The sequence below is a fragment of the Vombatus ursinus genome, unplaced genomic scaffold (genome assembly GCF_900497805.2).
Source record: "Vombatus ursinus unplaced genomic scaffold, bare-nosed wombat genome assembly UNPS02014797.1, whole genome shotgun sequence".
In the NCBI taxonomy this organism is placed as follows: Eukaryota; Metazoa; Chordata; class Mammalia; order Diprotodontia; family Vombatidae; genus Vombatus; species Vombatus ursinus.
The window spans coordinates 15,551,759-15,561,154 of record NW_020954575.1 but is presented as its reverse complement, the minus strand read 5'-3'; the positions used below and the strand labels follow the sequence as shown (position 1 = coordinate 15,561,154).

At 41.1% G+C, this 9,396-nt stretch overlaps 1 protein-coding gene across 1 annotated transcript in view; it reads right to left on the bottom strand.

Moving 5' to 3' along the window:
• The window catches only part of MEOX1 (mesenchyme homeobox 1), a 138,475-nt gene that overhangs the window by 28,417 nt on the left and 100,662 nt on the right, over positions 1–9,396 (bottom strand). The gene's annotated exons all lie outside the window — the stretch shown is intronic.

Below are 9,396 nucleotides of genomic sequence, written 5' to 3'. Positions count from 1 at the left end.
AAAAAAAAAAATACAAACCACCCAAGACAACAGAACACCCACCCAGACAACCCCCAAACAAATAAAATCCCTTCCTATTTACAAAAAAAAAATCTAATGTATCTCCACCTCTGCCTCTTTCCACCTATGTAAAACTTGAGCTCCTAACTTCCCACCCTCTCCAGAGTCAGCCTGTTTATTTTGGTTCTATTGTAAATGTATTTGTTGGGAAGCGGTGGATGTCAATGAACATTTTTACTGTCCTAGCTCAGACCCACCAGCTGGTGAGGAGTCGCTAGCAGCCCAGCCCAAATGCACTTCCCAAGGCCCTGAGACTCCTGTGAAAGGCTGGACAGGGGGGGCTGAGGAGACACTTTTTAAATACTGTGGTGGGGAGAGAATGACAAGTTTCTGAAGTGAAATGTGAGAGAGGGGAAGGAGGGGTTAACCTGCACACATTAGATCCTCCAACCAAAGCAAAGCAGTCAGCTATTAATCATCAGAAACCTTATATGCACATCTAATGGGATTTGCAGATGGAGACTTTTTAAAGAAACATTGTATGTATTTTTTTTTAAAGGAGAGAGAGCAGCAGCACACACAGAAAGTCTTTCATGTTTCCCTGTAACACTATTAAGTTATTTTTATTGCACTGTTAACAAAATTCCCCAAGTCTTGGATTTGGAAAAAGCCTTAAACCAGATCCAGAATCCATCCGATGCCAAATTCCAGGAATAAGAAGCAACAGACAAGCTTGCTGACTGCATTTGATTTAAAGGCCGTTCTCATACAGACTTCAAAAGTCAAAATTATTTCTAAGTGATTTTGCCCTAGTCTTGATAGAGGACCATGGTTTAACCTACATATAAAAACAGAGTTGTCGAAACCCCAGAACAGTGCCATCCTTCTCTGCCCTGTGGAAGATTCATTCACTTTCTCAGCAACTTGGCACAAGAATCGATCCCTTCCTTCCTATCAATAGACTCTGGCATTCTCCCTGATTTGCTAAGGCATCCTTTTTAGGGCTGGTTCTTCCTCATACTAATAGGACTATGAGAAATTTCCTACATCCTAATGGAAGGTGTTCTCTGCGTCCATACTGCCTTCCTTCTCCAACTTCCCCATCTTCTCGGGTCCCCCCAGCCTTGCCTTTTTTTGACCATTGCCATGGTCAATGCTTTTTACCATCTGTGATGGAAAAGGGAGGGGAAAGACCTGACTTCTCCAAAGGAGTTATCTTTGGCAAAAGAGTTATAAATTGTGTCCAGACTATTGCCTATAATATTAATATGAGCTCCTATCTTCTAGCCAGAATATGACTGTGGGTTTTCCCATCCTATCATCTACTCACCTTAGGGATGAATTTCTTGGACTAGCTGGTAACCAAGATCTGAGATCTCCTGGAGAGATATCACTCCCTGAGTGATATTTCAATCAAGTCCATCATTTCATATAATCCTCCATGCACTGCAGCACTCCTGAAAAGTTATTGTAATTTCTTGGAGAAATAACAATCCGAACACATGGGGAACAGAACTTTTTTCCTACTAATGAGAAGCTGGGTGGCTGGTGCCATCTGGAATGTCTCCATGGACCAAAGCAATAGGATCTGGGTGCAGACAATGTCGGCAGAACCAAGTTTGTAGACTAGTCTTTTAACTTTGTCTCTGCTGCTATCATGGAGACGTAGGGATCCCCCAAGCTGGGAGCTCCAGGGATCTTAGCGCTGTGGCCTGACAGTAAAATCTATGGAGAGGGTGGGGAAGGCCTTCTCATTTGGCAGCCTTTGGCAGAGTTGGGTGTGAAGTCATATCTTTTAAGGCAATATGGAAGCTTGAGTCAATGACTCGATTAACAGGTATTGAGCACCCAGCGTGTAAAGGGTACTGAACAACACTGTATAATGAGTATGTGTATGTGTGTGTGTGGCGGGGTGGGGGAGGATGCATGGTATTGTAAAGGTTCACACTTGTAAAGCTTAGGTAAGAAAAAGACATCATTGTTTTTCTCTGGGACCTAACAACTTCGTCTGGAAATGGGACATACCTAAATGAAAAAGCACTTTATCATATTAATATGGTGTAAACTGAGTGTTTTAGGACTAAGGGGACCCAGAGTAAATATGTGACCAGAGGCAGGCAAAGCTCCTCGTGAAAGGCTTCCTGGAAGGAAATGACTTTGGAAGGAGATGAGGGGCATGGGTTGGTATCAAGGAAGTGGAAAGGGAATTCCAGGACGTGAGAATGACATATATAATAGTGCAGAAGGGGTTGGAATTCCCCCCTCATGAAAGAGAGCTGCAAAGAAGTATGTGGTGAATTCAGGTGAGACTTTGATTCAAAATCTCTGCCATTTACTTAGTTATATGATCCTAGGTTAGTCACTTAATCTTTCTGAGCCTCAGTTTCCTTAGCTATAAAATGGGGATAATATCTGTGCTACCAATCTATCTTAAAGGGTTGTTGTGATCCAGAATCAAATGAAATAATCTATGTCAATTGCTTTGAAAACCCTGTAACCCTACATAAATGTCAACTATTATTATTGTTAGATAGAACTTGTGGTTTCACTGGTATGGGGCACTGCCAGTGAGAAAATACCTCTACCAACCGTAGATCAGCACTGGCAACTCTTGGAGGGTTGCCTGTGGCTGCCAAGAGATTAAGTCTGTTGCCCAGGGTCACATAGCCAGTCTGGATCAGGGGTAGAACCTGAACACTGGTTTTCCTGATTCCTGATAGGCCAGCTATCCATTCATTATTGCCTCTGTTATTATCATCATTGTTGTTGTTACTGTTATAACTGAACACACCTAGAGAAAGTTCAGGACCATTCCCTGGAAGCAACAGAATACCTTAAGCTTATTAGGCTATCGAGGACTTGAGTATAAAGACCTGTCTCCCTCTGCCTGTTAGCTTCATGGGCCCTTCCACAATCTCTGGACAGTTAGTCCCTTTTATGAGATAATAAAGGTGTCCTCCTCTGATCTGCTTTCTCCTTGTTGGCTTCTTCTAATGTAGCTTTTCCTGGTTGGAATAGGCCTAAAGAGCTGAATATCTCCCACCCCAAACATACCTGTCATCAGGGCTATGAACATCTCTGCTGATTCCAGGTCCAACATTCTACCCACTATATCACACTGCTTCTGAGGTTCTGAATCTTAGCCTGTAATAATAAACCACATGATTGTTGTCCATTCTAAAGGAAGAAAGAGGGAAAGGGGAAGTCCAAGGGAATCGTATCAAATTGTGAGCTCTGAAAGCCATCCTTGGGAAGGTGGAAAATAAATGCTACTGGACAGCACAGGAAAGCCTTTCAAGATCAGGCTCATTGGTCCAGGAATGGCTATGATTGGATCCTTGACCTGGGCATGAGTGGCTGGTTTGCCCAGAGTACACAACCACTACCCTAAGTCGTCCAGAATGGTCCATCACTCATAAATACCCTTCTTTGCTTTCTCTTTCTCCTTGCGGCGTGGCTGCAGGGCTATGAAATGGGATGTGAGTGGTGGGGTGTATGGAGAAGAGGTAGGTGGGTAGAGGGCAGTGCTCTTGGTGGTGAGAATGTACTGGCCCTGCAGCCCCCTGACACTCTCAGCAGCTGCCTGTGTCTGTCAGCCACCCTTCGGGGGGGTTGTTTGCCCTCTACATCTTCCTGACAGTTGACTCTTCTGAAACCAGAAAAAAACAACAATTCCTCCTTGTCACTGAAACCCATTTGTTAGATGCTGCTGGGGACTGGCACCTTTAACCTTCTTAAAGTCAACATTTCCCTTGTCAATATCCAGGTCTGGATAAGAGGCCAAGATGGATGGAAAACAATTGTTTGCAAAAGAAACCCTTTAGTGAGACCAACAAACTGAAGTAGGGATTTCCAAGAAAGGAGCTATGGATGCCAAATCCAACAATTCCACTTTGTTATGGCCATGGGGGGGAAGGGAGAAGGGAGTCAGTAAAGTGGGACCACGGCCTAGGTTCATCCTGGTGAATCATCATGGTATAGTGACACAAATATGAGTTATGAGTAACCAGAGAGCAGAAGGTGATGAATGAATGAAGGTGAGGGAAATGGAAATGATAAGCATATGGGTCCAGAAGCATAGTTTCCAAGGAGTTCCCAGGAACTTGACAGCATTTTCTCAAAAGTTCTTTGCCAACCTTAAAGCACCATATTAAAGTAAGCTAATATTATTATTGATTGTGCACAATTGATTATCATCATAATCATTCAGTCAGCAAAGCCAGGGCTCAGGGTAGGTGAGTGGGCTGCAAAACATTGTAAATATGGAACCTAGAAGAAGAACTGGAATAAGGATGTCAACAATGAAATGCATGATTGGAAAAGAAGATGGGCTGGTCGTGTGGCAAGAGTAATGGATAATCAATGGACAACCCATGTACTTTGCTGACTTTGTGATGTCAAGAAGAAGCAAGAAAGGTGTCCAGCACATTGGGTGAATTCCATGTAGCAAAATTATGGGAAGGCATAGTCAAGAGTCACCGAGGATGGGCAGGTGTGGATGAGTTGTAATCTGTATCACTGGAGGGAACAACCATATTGATTAGATTTTGGATCCCTTGAAGTAGTTGGATAAGAATAAGATGGGTCAGTGAGGTGGCAAAGTAGATAGAGGACTGGCCTTGGAGTCAGGAGTTCAAATCTAGTCCCAGACACTTACTAGCTGTGTGACCCTGGGCAAGTCAGTTAACTCTATTTGCCTCAGTTTCCTATTCTGTAAAATGAGCTGGAGAAGAAAATGGCAAATGGGGTCACGGAGAGTCAGACATGACTGAAACAACTCAACAACAAAAGTATAACAATCCCTTATATTTCTGTCCCCTAGGTAGTGCAGTGGACAATGCTGGGCCTGGAAACAGGAAGACCTTGGTTCAAACCCAGCTTCAGACCATTACTACCTAGTTCTTATGCTCCTTGACCTCTTCACAACATTTGATATTGCGGATCATTCTCTTCTTACTAGTTAGTTACTCTCAGAATCACAGAATTGGAAGGGATCTCAGAGATAGACTAGTCCAACTCATTTCAATTGTTTCTGGAACCCCATTTGGTAAAGATACTGGAGTGGTTTGCCATTTCCTTCTCCAGCTCATTTTACAGATGAGGAACCTCTGAGGCAAACAGGGTTCAGTGACTTGCCCAGGGTCACACAGCTAGTAAGTGTCTGAGGCTGGATTTGAACTTAGGTCTTCCTAACACTAGACCCTCCACTGAGGCTCCTAGATGCCTCACCCATACCTGAACAAAAATCCTGTCTCTAATGTCCCCAAATAGATGTCATTCAACTTTTTCTTGAAGACATTCAATCAAGGGGAGCATAACACATGCAGTCACAGCTCAGTTAACTTTGAGGGTGCTCTGATTGCTAGAAAGTTTTTCTTTACATCAATTTTAAATTTGTTTCTGTACAGCTATCACCCATTGCCCCTGGTTCTGCTCTCTGGGGCCAGGCAGAACAAGTCCATCTCTTTTTCAGGTGGTAGTCTTTCAGTTACTTGAAGACAACCATCATGTCCCTAATTTAGTCTTCCTTTTTCTTGGCTTTCAACCATTCTTTCAAACTGTTCTCATATAGAATGAACTCAAGGTCTTTAGCCATCCTAATTGCCATTCTAGGGACCTTGTCTATGCCCTTCATAAAATTTGACATTTAGAACTAAACACAATACTCCAGATGTGTTCTGAGCAAGGCAGAGCACAATGATTCTATCATCTTCCTATTTCGGGTTGTTGTTCCTCTCGAACTGCAGCAGAAAATAGAATTATCTTTCCTGACTACTGCGATCACTCTATTGACTTATATTGAGTTTGCGGTTCATTAAAACCCTTCATCCTTTTCAGATGCACTATTGTCTAGTCATACCTCCCCCATCTTGGATTTGTGAAGTTGATTTTTTGAGCCCAGATGTACTTCTTTACATTTATCCATAATACTATATACAATCCTCAATTGAATTGTATTAGACTTGGTCCAATGTTCTTGTTTGTAAAGATCATTGTAAATCCTGGTTATTATCCAGTGTTAGTTATTCCTTCCAGCTTCATGTCATCTGTAAGTCTAATGCCATCTATTCAGTGCAATATGCCATCTATGCTTTTGTCCAAGTCATTTATAAAAACCTTAAACAGTATAGGGCCAAACAGAGATCCTTGGGCTGCTCCATGAGAAATTTCCTTCCAAGTTGTCATCAAATTATTAGTGTCTACTCTTTGGGTCCAAGCATTCAACCAGTTCCAGATTTACGTAATTGTATTATTGCCTGCTCCACACCTCTTCATCTTTCCTACAAGAACAGCATGAGACACTTTGTCAAATGCTTTGCTAAAATCTTGTTAAAAAGTATTTATATTTCCCTGTTCTGCCAGTCTAGTAACCTTGTCAAAAAAGGAAATAAGATTAATTTGTATGACCTGCTCTTGAGAAAGACATGCTGTCTTTTGTGATCATTCCTTCCTTTTTGAGATATTCACTAATTTCAATAAAATTTTTCAAGGCAAACCACTAGAAAAAAAGCCATCTATGCTTGTTGTCTGACTTCCTCTTTTCTCATTTACTTTTTTTTTTTGGTGAGGCAATCGGGGTTAAGTGACCTGTCCAAGGTCACACAGCTAATAAGTGTCAAGTGTCTGAGGTCAGATTTGAACTCAGATCCTCCTGACTCCAAGACCAGAGCTTTATCCACTGTGCCACCTAGCTGCCCCTTCTCATTTACTTCTCAGCATCTTACCATCTATCTATCTCTCCTGCCACTTGACTGAAAGTGCTCCCTCCAAGATTTACAGTGATTTCTCATTTATTTATTTATTTAGCATTTTATTTTTCCCAGTTACATGTAAAAGCAATTTTAACATTCATTTTTAAAACTTTGAGTTCTAAATTCTCTCCCTTCCTCCCTCCTCCCTTCATTGAGAAGGCAAACAATTCGGTATAGGTTATACATGTAAAATATATTTCCATAATGGTACTGTTGTGAAAGAAAACAGAAAAAAAAACCTCAAGAAAAATAGTTTTGAAAAAGTATGCTTCCATCTGCATTCAGAAGCCATCAGTTCTTTGTCTGGGAATGGATAGCATTTTTCATCATAAGTCCTTCAGAGTCGTCTTGGATCATTGTATTGCTGAGAATGTCTAAGTCATTCACAGCTGATTATCCTACAATATTGCTGTTACTTTGTACGTAGTACATTTCACTTTGTATCAGCTCATATAAGTCTTTCCAGGTTTCTCTGAGAGCATCCTGCTCATAATTTCCTATAGTACAATAATATTCTATCATAATTACACACCGCATTTTGTTCAGCCATTCCCCAATTGATGGACATCCCCTCAGTTTCTAATTTTTTTCCTCAAGAAAAGAGGTGCTATAAATATTTTTGTACATTTAGGTCCTTTTCCTTTTTTTTCATCTGTCTTGGGATACAGACTTAGTAGTGATATTGCTAGCTCAAAGGGTATGCATGGTTTTATTACAGTGATTTCTTAATTGGGAATTAATTCTTAATCCCATGACCTTTTATCAATCCTCATCCTTCTTGGCCTTTTTTTTGGTGAGGCAATCAGGGTTAAATGACTTGCCCAGGGTCACATAGCTAGGAATTGTCAAGTGTCTGAGGCCAGATTTGTACTCAGGTCCTCCTGACTCCAGGGCTGGTGTTCCATCCACTGCATCACCTAGCTGCTCCATTCTTGGCCTTTCTATAGCTTTTGACACTACTGACCACCCCATTCTCTTGAATGCTCTTCTTTACACAACCTGGTTCTCCTACCTATGTGGCCATTGTTTCTCAGTGTTCTTTACTGTACTATCAACCCTGTCCGGTTCCCACGCCATGGATGTTCCCCAAGGCCCTTTTCTCTCTAGGTATCCTTCCTCAATGATCTGAGCTGCAAGTGGTTCATTGGTAATCTCTATGTCAATGACTCCCATATCTACATATTCAACTGTCTCTCCTGAGCTTCATTCCCAAATCACCAACTGATTACTGAGAATCTTCCCTTGGATTCCTGTAGGTTTCTCAAAAATGGATGTCCAAAATGGAACTCATTGGTTTCCTCCTTAAAACCATCATTCTCCAAACTTAGGTCATTCTGTTGAGGGTATCACTATTACATTCACAGCTTCAGGGTCATCATCAACCCTCTCCTTCCCACAACACTCCCATCCCTCCCCCCATCTAATTGGTTGCCAATCTAATCAGGCTTGTGGCTTTACCTCTATAGCACCTCTTGTATCCATCTACTTCTTTCAAGCTACATGGACACCATCCTCGTTCAAGCCTTCAACACCTTTCTAGATTAAGCCTCTGACAGTAATTGGACTCACTGTTTCCAGTATCTCTTCTCCAATCTATCCTCTGCCAAAATGATACCAAATGTTCTGTGTTACCAAAATGATATTCCTAAAGCAAAGGCCTAGCCATGCTATTCCGTTCCTCAGACATCTTCAGTGGCTCTCTATTAATTCTAGGATAAAGTTCAAACTCAGCTTGGAATTGAAAGTCTTTTGTGGATTAACTCCAGCCTATTTTTGAGTACTTATTTCACATTACCAACCCTGACCCCCACCCAAGCATCCTAGGTTCTAGCCAAGCTGGCCTACTTCCTGTACACTGGTCTTGGTACACTTGGTACACCAAGTCCATTCTCTTCATATAAATATATATGTATATGTATATACACATACATACATATATGTATATATGTATGTATATATTCATGGGCATATACACATATACATAGATGCATACACATTTGCAAATACATGTGTGTATATGTGGGTATACAATAGACATTTATATCTAGGGTATATAATATGCATATATAGAATATGTAGTATATATGTATCATATAATGTGTACAGCTATACATTATGAATACATGTTTGTATATATACAAATATACATACATATATACACATATCTCTTTCTATATTTTAGTCATTTTCAGTTGTGTCTGACCCCCTGTGACCCCATTTGGGGTTTTCTTGGCAAAGATATTGGAGTGGTTTGCCATTTGCTTCTCCAGGTCATTTTACAGAGGAGGAACTGAGGCAAAACGGGTTACATGACTTGCCCAGGGTCATACAGCTAGTAAGTATCTGAGGCTGGATTTGAACTCAGGAAGATGAGTCTTCTTGACTCCAGGCCTAGCGTTCTATCCATTATGCCACATAGCTTCCCTTTATACATACATACATACACAGAAGTCATGGATAGTAGAGGAAGTATCACAGATTTCAATAAGGGAAAATGTCCTGATGTGTGTGTGTATGCATGCATATGTATATATGTATATTGTGCATATATGTAAGGGTATATCCACATAGGCACACATACTGCATATATCCATATATGTATACATATACATGCATGCATGTATACCCACACACATATATCAGG